A 12,617-nucleotide genomic window follows, 5' to 3' on the forward strand; every position below is an offset into this window, starting at 1 on the left:
TGCTGCAAGATACCCAGCAAGAAATGGTTTTTTTGGTGCTCAGGGGCTGACCGACTACTCGTGCTCCAAAGCCTACCCTACCCCCCCCCCCCCCCAAAGAAAGAAGGAAAAATCAAGGAGTTTCGGGACAAAAATTGTTTTTGGAGACAATTTTGACATTTAGAACGAACTCAATTAGGATGCTTATTACACTGATGATAAAGCTAGCTCACCCCCAGCCCCCCACTAATCAAGCTGCCTGAATGCCTTGGCTCTTAATTGACCCTGATTGAAGATCTTTGGCTCACACACTAATTTCATTTTTGTCGGGGATTTCTCCTTTTGCTTTTTCTTTTTCTTTTTTAATGTCTCTTAACAGAACTGATAGCTATGTCATGCACTACAGGCCACAAAGCACCTCCCAAGTAAAATCCCCTTTTCACCTCTCTTTCCTGATGTTGGTCTTGCAGTAATTCACCCTTCTCTTCATGCATTCACTCCACAAACACTGAAAGAATATGCCCAATGGATGATCCCCCCCCCCTTCTCCATAGCTCACATACTTTCTAAGACTATTCCTTTAACTCACCAAATATGATTTCTAATTTATTTCCTGATTACCTTAACCTTTTCTTTTTCTTTTTCTTTTCTTTTTTGGTTTTATTGTATGGGGGGCTGGTGAAGGTGATTGTGAGCCACACCCATGGCAGCTAGACTTTGGCTGTCACTTTGTTATACAAGCTGTAAGTGGGTTTGGGGGAAAAGCATAGTGCAAAGGCCCCTCTAGAAGCAAGCATTCCCAAGTCTTAGGCAGCAATTTATCCAGACAAGCTTGACAACCCATCCATTGATGTTTTGCAAAAATCTCTCTCAAAACTAAATGATTGATTACCCATAGCATGACACCCAATGAGGCTTTGCTTCCCCAGGTCTTTACATCATGTTATATTTTGTTGTCTAAAATACATACAATGGTATTTTCAGCCTCTTGTACCACAATGGTAGGACATAGCATCTAAGGTTTTTTCCAGCTTAATACTTGCTATTGGTATGATGTACAATTTTTTTAAAAAAAACTGGTTGTCATTTCATACTTAACATATGTATATATATATATATATATATATGTGTGTGTGTGTGTGTGTGTGTGTGTATTTTTATGTATGTAATGATTTTTTCATTCTTTCATCAGATTAATTGTAGAGTTGGTGGTTGGGCATGAACTAAAGTGCTCTGCATCTCCACTCTTACCTACAGCAACCTCTACTGCCAATACATCCCTCTGCCATGTCAGCATATTGGAATTTATTGGAGTGACGAAGCACAAGATGAGGCAATACAGTGTCAACTTCAATCTTCCCAAGACAAGGAAAATGGCAGATATTATATTTACTTTAAAATCATACACTAGTAAGGGCAAAAGAGTTAGTGTTGACAACAAAAATAGCTCCTACATGTTACACATTTATGAAGAGCCAAAGCATTTGATAGGCTACAATGCCCAATACTTGTCTCTAGAGTTTGTTGAGAGACATCCACAAAAATGTTGTACATGACACGTATTTTCAACCCAAAAATGTTGATTATTTAATGCACAAGGAGTTTACCTGTGTATTGAAAATAGCTCACTGCATGTGTAATTTTTTGCAGTATGAATTTTTCTGTTCTGGTTTCCCCATGGACGTCATCCATCCATGAAATAAAAGTAATACTTTTTAATGCCTGGTTTATAACTGTGGCAAGTTTAAAGCCGGCTGCATCCAAAAACAGATGGAGTTCTGCTTTGGGAAAAACCTGCCAATTGTTGTTCTATTTGTAACCAAAGGGAAAAAGCAAAGGCATCTTGAATGGAAAAGTACCTGAAACCAATTAGACTTAATGGACACTAATCTTTGACTCTAGTTCGTTATTAGCATATGTAAGAGTATGTTAAATTTAAGATATGGCACGAAAAACTAGGTGTTCCCCAATCATGGGCCAACCCTAATAAGGGTCCGGATCCGCACCCCAATAAATTACGCTGCCAGGATCAGACTGAACCAACATTCACAATCCTTATTGTAATCTCACCACTTGCCACCTGGACGTGCCTAGGTTTTTGACAACTTTGAGATGGAGTCTTGTAACCATTGAACAGTAAAAGTTGAACTAAACCGAAGCATCCGTTGGGACTTAAGCTAATTATAGGACAAATGGAAATTGGGTATTCACTCATTCAAATATTTTCAAAGGGCAACAATGTCACGTCTATTGAATAAGAAATTATATCCCACTGTTGTGGGAAGCATCTCCCTACAAACTAAAGATTTCTCAACCCTAAATGCTTAACTCCCCATGTCTGCTTCCAGTGTCAGTGTGGCCATGTGTTGACTCACCAGTACCCAGTCATGTATTTTTCCTATAGGGCATCAAGGGCAAATCCAGGCTGTTCAGTAATGGTTCATAATAAGGGGAAGGTATCTTTAGGTTTGACTGGACCAAAGTATAATTGAGAGTTTGCATTGAATGGAAATCTATTAAAAAGCTTGGAACTTTTTCTCTTGGAAAGATCTGGAAGCAAGGATTTGGGGAAGCAAGGGAAAATCAAAAGCCCAGTATAACAAATTTTTATTTAAAAACTGAAAGAAAAAAAAACGCCTCACTCTTCCAGTACGCATCACACAAAAGATTAAGTTGATTTTATTGTTTGTTTACTTTAAAATGAATATGAAGTTGTGTGGATCAGCCCCCTGAAAATTCAAAGAGTTTTGAAGTAAGACAGGTGTATTTTGCCTTTGGTACCCACCCACAAGCAATGATACCAAATTTTGTAACATTGAACAAAATGTATGTTTTATTCGTGGTGTAATGAGGTTTACATCCAATGGTAATATTTTGTGCCATTTGTATTAGTAAAAGCATTTCCTCAATACAACTCACATTACAAGGTGGGTGGATTTGAAATCAAAATATCAAAAGAGGGGCAAGTCAAATATCAAAAATTGCATTGCTTGCCTCAGCTCTCTTCCCTCTTTGACTCCATACGAGGGGGTAATAATGTTTGAACGGTGATATTTTGGATTTGATATTTTGAGTGATCCTAGAAATATTAGGTGAGGAATCCCAATTATTTGGTTTTGCAAAGTGATGTTTGAAACCCCCTAATGGTTGCAAATATAGAGACAATGACTCCATGATGTTTCATAAAATCAAAAAAAATCAAAAAAAAAAGGAGGAAAGAAGCAAAAAAAAAATTACATTTGTCATTCACATATGTGGAGGATTGGAGATTCTGGCTTGAAGTGGAGGGCCTTGTGGACCAAGTTGTTGATGGATTGTGATGCACATGTGGATGAATTAAACCGCGTGGACAAGGGGAGTAGTGACTAGACATTAATGACGGATCAGAATTAGCAGCATAGGCAGTCAGAAATATAAAACACAGTTTTTCACTCTTTGATGTTGACAATAGTTTTTGCAATGGTTATAGCTTTGACATGTTCTGATTAACATCATTAGACTCATTCCAAGAATATACCTTTTTTTGTCTTTGGTTATAATCTGTTCAGTGAAGGAGCACAACCCTGTTCATTTGAGATGATGGGTTTTTTTCTCAGTTGTTTTAAAATAAAAATAAAATTTATGGGTTTGCATTTGGCACAATCTTATATCTTCTAAATCCCAATTTAGCTTTTTATTTGTAATTCTGAATCTGATGCAATGGTACACTCTTTTCACAAAGAAAGAAGTTGATGTTGAATTGTGTCTCGTAAGAAGTCAAAATTGAATTGACTGACGTTCAATAAGTAATGGTATACTTTAGACCATTATTCAATATCCATGCTTTTGCATTTGATGTATGAAGAGAGAACTAAGATAATAACAACTAAGTATGGAAAGAAAAAAGGACTTAATCTGATTCATTAGTTGTATCACTACAGATATTCTAATGTACCTGTAATCTTCACAAGTTGAAATCTTCAACACAATTTCATCAATGGCATGACTTGCTGGTAACACTTCTAAACAAATGACTTTTAATGGCAAATAGGTTTGGATATATTGCTATCTTTTCCAGAGGAAAAAATTATTTTATCAGTAGTTAATGATGCATGTGATAAATGCCATTTTTTCCTCCAAGCTTGAAGGCTAAGTTAATGCAATCATTGGTTTATCAAATATCTATATATATATATATATATATAGATATTTTTGTATCAAAAAAATCTTCAAGGGAATGGATCATGTACTTGATTCCACTTTAGTTTTCCTTTTCCTTTCTTACTTTTTTCTATCATACATGAGTCAAAATGCACTGTGTACCTTGTGTACCTCTAATAAGCAACTAGCTTTCCAATCAGTGTCATATTGCTTGTTGGTTGCAATCACATTCCTCATACATTCACATGGAAAATTTTCAAATGTATTACAATAGGAAATATTAAAAATGAAAACTAATATAAAATAGAAACTATCACTCGCACAAGTTAAGAATGATATCAAAGTAAAATAAAAATAATATAAAAACAGGTTCTTGTAACAAATGGCAATTTCAAAACTTGAAGCCGAATGGTTAAAACTTATGTTCATTTATTTGGTTATTTGATGTTGTGGACATGTGATCAAATGTCAACAATGTTGTTTTTAGTCTGGAGTGCAGGAAAGACTTCTCCATGACTAAATTTGCCACTGGTCAATGGAATAGTTGACTTTGCAAAAGCTTGACCTGATCTGTACAAGTGAAATGGATGTAAAGCAACATTAATGCATGTATTTTTAATCCAATCCGAAGTTGGGATGCTTTTTCTTCCTACAAACATGCCTTTCAATAGCACAATTAGAATTCCTAGGTTTGGCCTTTTTTCTAGGCACAAAATGAAAAATGGGTCAATCAAGCTTAGAGAAATAAACAAAAATGTCATCACCCAAAGTTGTACCATGAAGCTTTATTCCATGGCCAACCAAGGTACATGATTAAAAATAGGGTTTATGGAGATAAAATAATAAAGTTGATGTTTCGTAGGCAACTACCGAGAAATTTGCATTAGATCAGTTTTTTTTTTTTTTTTTTTTTTTTTTTTTTCAAAATGGTCCTGCTCCATCCACCACATGTCAACCAAAGAAGGATTGTGTAGAACAAGATGCTTCAACTGTTTCACAACCGAAAAAACAAAATAACAATAAATAAATATATATCTAAATGAAATGAGAATTTTTCTTCAAATTTTGTCATGTAACCACATTTTCTTCTTCTTCTGTTTTACTAATGTATTTCTCTTCTATACATACCCACATTGATTTATTTAATTCATCTAATTTGGAACTTGGTTCTAATTGAATATTGAGAGACTTGTTTGGAGACAAGCCATGAAAGTCCTTATCTAAGTGATTCACCAATTCAAGCTCCATGAAACCGTAAAAGTATGAAAAACTATCCAAAACTAAAGTGAACTAATACTACGTTGGTCAAGACTACCCACTAAAGCCTGGGTTCATGGAAATGGATGCACATCCATCCACGATTTGTTTATATGTTTGTTTATTTTTTGGAACATAAGAGGGTAAACCCTTCTTGCTCATGTTTTTTTTTACTCCAATTTTTGGGAACATCCATCCATAGTTTAAGCAAACTCACATGACAACCATGACCAAATGGATGGAATCAAGTGCCACATCAGCGGATTCAAACCTTGCATTTTTTCAGTGGCTTTGTTTCAGAACAAGGAATCTTGTAAGAGACCCATTCTTTTGCATCACTTGGGTAGTTGAGCATTGTTTCAGAAATAGAATCAGAATAAGAATAAAAACCCCATAATATTGCAAGCTTAGCAACTTCCAAACCAATGAGAATCGTGGCTTTTTGGGCTTTCATTCCAGTGCAAATTAAATATCAAATTAAATCCATTTATTCAATTAGCGCAGTTGTCTTTCAGAAACATGCCATGCTGGCAAGTGAGGATCTTGAGTCAAGTTCTATATTCTAATGGTCCATTTTGGTGTGAAATATAACAAAGAGGTGAGTCATGAATCAATCTTCAATGTAAAATTTTATCTGTAGACACATAAATTATTTGAAAGTGGCTATTAAATTTATAAGAAGAAGATAAACAAATGTTGGTCAATTCATTGCTAAGTGTGGTGGCTTGTTGGGTATCTGCAGTTGGTATAATGCCACATAAACTTCTTCATTGTTATTATTATGGTAACGGAAAATAACTTCAGTTACTTATTAGAATGACATTTTAAACATTTGATTTACACAAACTATTGTACCTACTATTTCATAAAAGTTTACCAAAACCTTTTTCTACATGAGAAATATGTAAGTAAATGAAAATTATTTATTAACTTGATTATTTGATTGAGAATGATTGTGTTCTAACATGCCATATTCTTCAATTCACAATTCCAAATACATGATTATTCAAATAAGTCATCAAAGATTGAAAAAGAGACACTTGATTAGCAATACAACAAGTTTATCCATTCATTTTTGAGAATACCAAAAGTGTAAGAATGTATCAGTTGTATGTTCATACCCTTCCAATCTAGTGCTCTAATTATGTAAAAAACGTGTAGGACAAAATTCTATGTGTGTCTTTTTCTTGATACTAATCCAACATATTTTAGTTCCAAATGATAGAGAGGATGTAGATTCATATAGTTGTTTTACATTCTAAAGAGTTGTTTGATACCAATTACTACTTATCAATTATGCTATTACTGAATTGTCAATTACTAACATCAATGGTATAAAGATTCTTACTTTGAACAACTTTGTAAAGACAATAGTAAAATTGATGCAATTACAAAAAGACCAATGCGGATTGATTTATTTAAAATCAAAAGATATATATATATATATATATATATATATATATAATTCTTTTATAATAAAATTTAATGTTTTATTTAATATTTTATATCCATACATACATACATACATATTTAAAATCAAAAGATTGAAAAAAAAAATTATAAAATTTGTTCAAAGTCTCAAAATTTGTTAATCAAGGATGTCAAGGGCATCCTATCTGGCTATTGTTTGATGGTTGATGGAATTTCTTAAGGTGATATATAGTTTTTATTTTTGTCTATAATTTTGTAATTTTTGGTGCAATTAAATATTTATTACACATGGGTAATGCCTAAACCTATTTTTAATATAAAAGTTTAAGCAAAGACTACTTCTACAACCACATCTGACATATTAATGTGGATACAGAACTATATATCTTAGTATATTACAACAAGGACATTCATGTATATGTTCTTCATGTATTAGTAAGCATCATTGCATTGTAATGGCCACTTAAATTTGTCATTATTTTCAAAACAATTAGAAGTGGAACTATTATTCATCTGAAGATTTCTTGTAGAATACATATTAAAGTTATGTAATACTTCAAATACCATAACTCCATTTGCATATTTAGGCAGTACCATATACATACTCTCTTAGGCTTGAGTAGAATTTGATAATTTCTTATCCGTTTAAACAAAAAAATTAACAGTAATTTTCAAATAAAATAACAAGATATATTTTTAAAATTAAAACTAATATGATATTGGTATGATTTAGGATATATACAAATTTTCTTTGAATAAATAAAATATTTACTATCACATACAAAACATAGTCTTACAAATCTATCAATATATTCTTTGAATGGTCTAATTACTATTCTTTTATAAAGACAAGGAAATATTTCTAATATAAAGAATATCATTATACATTAGCACTCAATTTATTAGAAATCTATTATTTGGTGAAACTTTTAATAATAAATAAATAAAATTAAAATCTTCCTCTATAATTAAATATATTTTATTTTTGCAAATTACATTCAATTCTTCTTAGAGAAAATTATAATATTAGTTTTTTGTTTGTTTGTTTGTTTTGATTTACTTGCATTTGAATGTAAACCTCATGTAGATTTGTTTTTAATTTAATGTTGCAAAAATAAAAAATAGAATATTTTTGAAAATAAAATAAAAATAAACTTGTCACAAAACAAATCCGAAAATTCTTAATGTATAATTTAATAAATTAAAGAAATTTTAAATCCCTACAATAATATTTTAAATAAAAATCATATTAGTTTTTAGGTTTTTTTTTTTATAAATATAAGACAATGTTTTAGTGCAATTTTATGGTCTTTATCCATTTAAGTAAAAACACCCTTGTATTCTTTGAAGTGTCTAATTGGTTTAGCTTTAGAATGAATTTGATGTTGGATTCAATTTAATCATCTAAGGTTGATGGTCTATTTCTAATTTTGTTGTATATATATATATATTTTAATTTTTGAATAAACCATTTGACACTTTTAAGTTGTATAATTGTTTTTACATATTAAGATTAAAGTTGATACTTTGCAAATGTAGATTTAAATAAATAAATATTTTAAATGTATGAAATATATAATATCATAAATTCTTTTTTAGGTAAATTTACACTAATCAATCAAAGAATGTTGCTTATTTCAAGCATTAGTTCATAAAATTTAACAAGACTTTATTTTTTTTATTTTCAATAGAATTAAAATATCTTGATTTACAATAGTATTTAAATCATTTTTTATAGTATCAATTTTACAAATATTTTTCAAATGAATTGGTTTCATTAATATTATCTTGTAATCTATTTATGTAGTTTTCTTAAATTTTAGGTAAATTTACACTAATCAAACAAACCTAAAATTTTGTTTGTATCAATAGTTAGAATTACTTTGTAATAATAGTAAATTTAGTAATTTAAAGAAAAAAACTATTTATTGTATTTTTTAATTAAAAATAACTATTTTATAATTTTATCTTTTATAATATTCTTTACATATTATTTTAAGCAAATTAGATTTCTATCTTATTGTAGAAGCTAATATATATATATATAAGGATTTTTTTTAAGCATTAGAAATTTCTTAATTTAATATTTATAAAAGAAAATAGTTTTTTTAAGAGTTAATACATATATATATAAGGATTTTTTTAAGAGTTTTTTTAAGAGTTAATACATATATATATAAGGATTTTTTTAAGAGTTTTTTTAAGAGTTTTTTTAAGAGTTAATATATATATATATAAGGATTTTTTTTAAGCATTAGAAATTTCTTAATTTAATATTTATAAAAGAAAATAGTTTTTTTAAGAGTTAATACATATATATATAAGGATTTTTTTAAGAGTTTTTTTAAGAGTTAATACATATATATATAAGGATTTTTTTAAGAGTTTTTTTAAGAGTTTTTTTAAGAGTTAATATATATATATATATAAGGATTTTTTTTAAGCATTAGAAATTTCTTAATTTAATATTTATAAAAGAAAATAGTTTTTTTAAGAGTTAATACATATATATATAAGGATTTTTTTAAGAGTTTTTTTAAGAGTTTTTTTAAGAGTTAATATATATATATATAAGGATTTTTTTTAAGCATTAGAAATTTCTTAATTTAATATTTATAAAAGAAAATAGTTTTTTTAAGAGTTAATACATATATATATAAGGATTTTTTTAAGAGTTTTTTTAAGAGTTAATACATATATATATAAGGATTTTTTTAAGAGTTTTTTTAAGAGTTTTTTTAAGAGTTAATATATATATATATATGTGTTTTCTTTGTATTTCTCATGTCCAATGTGTTTCCTCTTTAGTACTAGAGGCTAAACTAACATAGGAGCTAATTCAAATATGTAGGTATCACATAAGTGAGGCATTAGAACAATATACATTAAACGTAATGAAGTTGTGCATGTGATGACTAATTGCTTTGTTGACAATCCATATGCTCATATGCTGGTAGAATTTGCATAATTCACCATTTTATTATTATTATTATTATTATTATTATTTTATTACTTTTAGTTTTACATTTTAAAATACAAGTTACACTATGTTTGAGTTTTCATATTTTTTAAAAATAGAATTTAATTTGGAGGTTCTTTGGGTATATTGCACATATGATAGCTGATTATAAATAGAAAATACTAAAAAGAAAAAATACATTCAATCTTTTCTTTGGTTGTTGAGTATTCTGGCTATGCCTTTCTAAGATACAAAAAAAAAGAGAAGAGAAAGCAAGCTAATGGCTTTCAACAAATACTTCTATAATCAATAAAACATGAATTTGAGTATCTTTTGAAAAATATAAATTATCAAATATTTTGATTAAAATATAACTACACCTAAGATATTCACACCTAGTTATAAAAGAGAAAAAAGTATTTTTATTAAAAACAAAAACACCTTGAAGAGTTATTTCCAAATTAAATATTATCATCAACTACTCAATCATATTCTATAATTAGATTTAAAATTTAAACATACTTCAACTTGAGGAGATCCTTAAATACATCCTAATTTTTATAAACCAATTATTAATCAATAATTTATATTATTATATGTTCTTTGACCATATTTTATTTTGGTTTCTAATATTTTTGTAAATTTTGTAACTTTATATTCTAAAATGACTCTTTCTATTATACTTTATATTACACTATATATATATATATATATATATATATCAAGTTGAGGTCTGTTTAATATAAACAACTCTTTCTATTATACTATATATATGATATAAGTAAAGAATATATATATAGTTTAATATTAAACTATGTTATTCTATATATATATATTCTTTATTTCTTTTCTTTTCTATCTTATTTAGAGAAAAGAAAAGGAATGAAAACATATAATTTTTTTGACATTGCAGGTGGTTTGATTATACATAAGAAAAAACAGTAATGAACCACTACATAGTATAGTTACATTTTTATTTTATATATATATATATATAAATACATACATACATACATGTACACACACATTAATTTGTAGAACATGTCATTAGAATAGATAATGAAGATCAATCGCATTCTAAAAATAGCACATAATTTTTATTGATATAGTTTTATTCTAGGTCTGATAAATTTAATTATCCTCCTTTACTAATATAAACATATATACATCTCAATTTTCTTCCTTTCTTTCTTCATGTTTCTCTGTACCTCTCCACATCTTTTTTGTTTCATACATCTTTTTTCTTTCTCTCTTTTTAAAATTTTCTCATTTTTTTGACTCTTCTTCGTCAAGTTTTGGGTGGTGTAATAGCATGTTTACAAGGGGATTGTGGAGATTAGAAAGATGATTAAGAATTACGAGAACTAGCTCCTCTTTTGAAGTAGTTTTTACCATGCTACCTCTAACATGCTATCATTCACTTCACAATAAGAATCCTAACTAACCTCCATAAAGCCAAGGGAATTCTAATAAGAATAATTCTCTTTCTATTTTTGCATGTTGTGTGTATGTTGTAGGTGCTTATTTGCACAATCCCTTAAAATACTCTTTTGCACATCAACAAATAGTCTCCAAATCACATTGTATTTTGGAATTTGTTTTCTTGAACAAGATAAAGTGTTTTGTGGCCCAATTTTCCCAACAAGACAAAAAAATTAATAATTTAATAATAATAATCTCAACACCTCATGCAAAAACTGAGCCAATTCCCACCTTCATTGCTTTCAAACCATCTTCCTACATGGGCAAGCATAACAAACTTGGGGAAGAGCATGGTAATGGTGACCCACATGCCCACACAACAAACTTGTGAAAAACATTCATCTAGAAAACGAATATCATCCAAAATCAGATTCCATCCATGCAGACCCCGGGGAAAAAGCACCATGCGCGCCGTCATGGCAGTCCTCCTCCATCCATCCCCTTTCCCGAAGCCAACCACCCATCCAGCTGACCTCATGACATGGCCCTGCTGGAGCCCGCTCAATGACGTCAGTAAGGATGAAAACGAGTCACAAATCCCTGGTTTGCCGCGAAGGAAAAAGGCGGGAAAGGAAGGGTAGGAGGGACTAGTATTTTTCCGCGGGAGAAAAGGCGCGGGAAAGCGTGGGGTCGTGTTCAAGGCTCGCGCCATGAGGCGGAAACGATGATAATAAAACTCCATCCACGTCGGTCATGATTGTTGTATCCGCAACCGAGGCGTTGGCGCCGCCGCCATTTTCCTCCCAACTCTGACCCTCCTTCCTCCCAACTCTGACCCCTCCATCCATCCCCATTTTATCCCCCCCTCACGAGGCTCCACAGCTTATGACTCTATTGGCGTTAGCCACGTCGGATAAATCGTTTTTTTAACCTGGAAAAAATACACTCTATTAATAAACACAAAAACTTGTATAATGGAAAAATACCACAGTCCATCAATGAAGCTACCAACCACCTAAATTTAATTTTAATTAAGCCGTCCATGATTCTGTTCATCCAGCCGCCAAATGGACACGACATTTCGACTCCCCCCTCTCCAATTGCAAGCTTCCATTAAATCTTCATCTTCACTTCATTCATTATCCATCTTCCCAACGGGGCAAGGAGCGGTTCGCGGGGCTCCACGTCACGCTTATGGGGTTTACATATGAAATTCCACGAGGGATTCGTGGATGGATGTGAAGGAGACGCATTCATCCAGGGTAACGGGAAAATGGAATTTGGCTATTGTGTGGGCCAGTGAGATATTTGAATGACTAGTGAAGTCAGATAAGAGGGCAGTTTAGAGGGTGCCACTTCGGACATGAAGTCCTTTGCCAAAGTGGTACCTGTCACCTGCGTACTTGTTGGAGGTGGCTAAGATGCCACG

The sequence above is a fragment of the Physcomitrium patens genome, chromosome 13 (genome assembly GCF_059467195.1).
Source record: "Physcomitrium patens ecotype Gransden chromosome 13, ASM5946719v1, whole genome shotgun sequence".
NCBI classification, from domain to species: Eukaryota; Viridiplantae; Streptophyta; class Bryopsida; order Funariales; family Funariaceae; genus Physcomitrium; species Physcomitrium patens.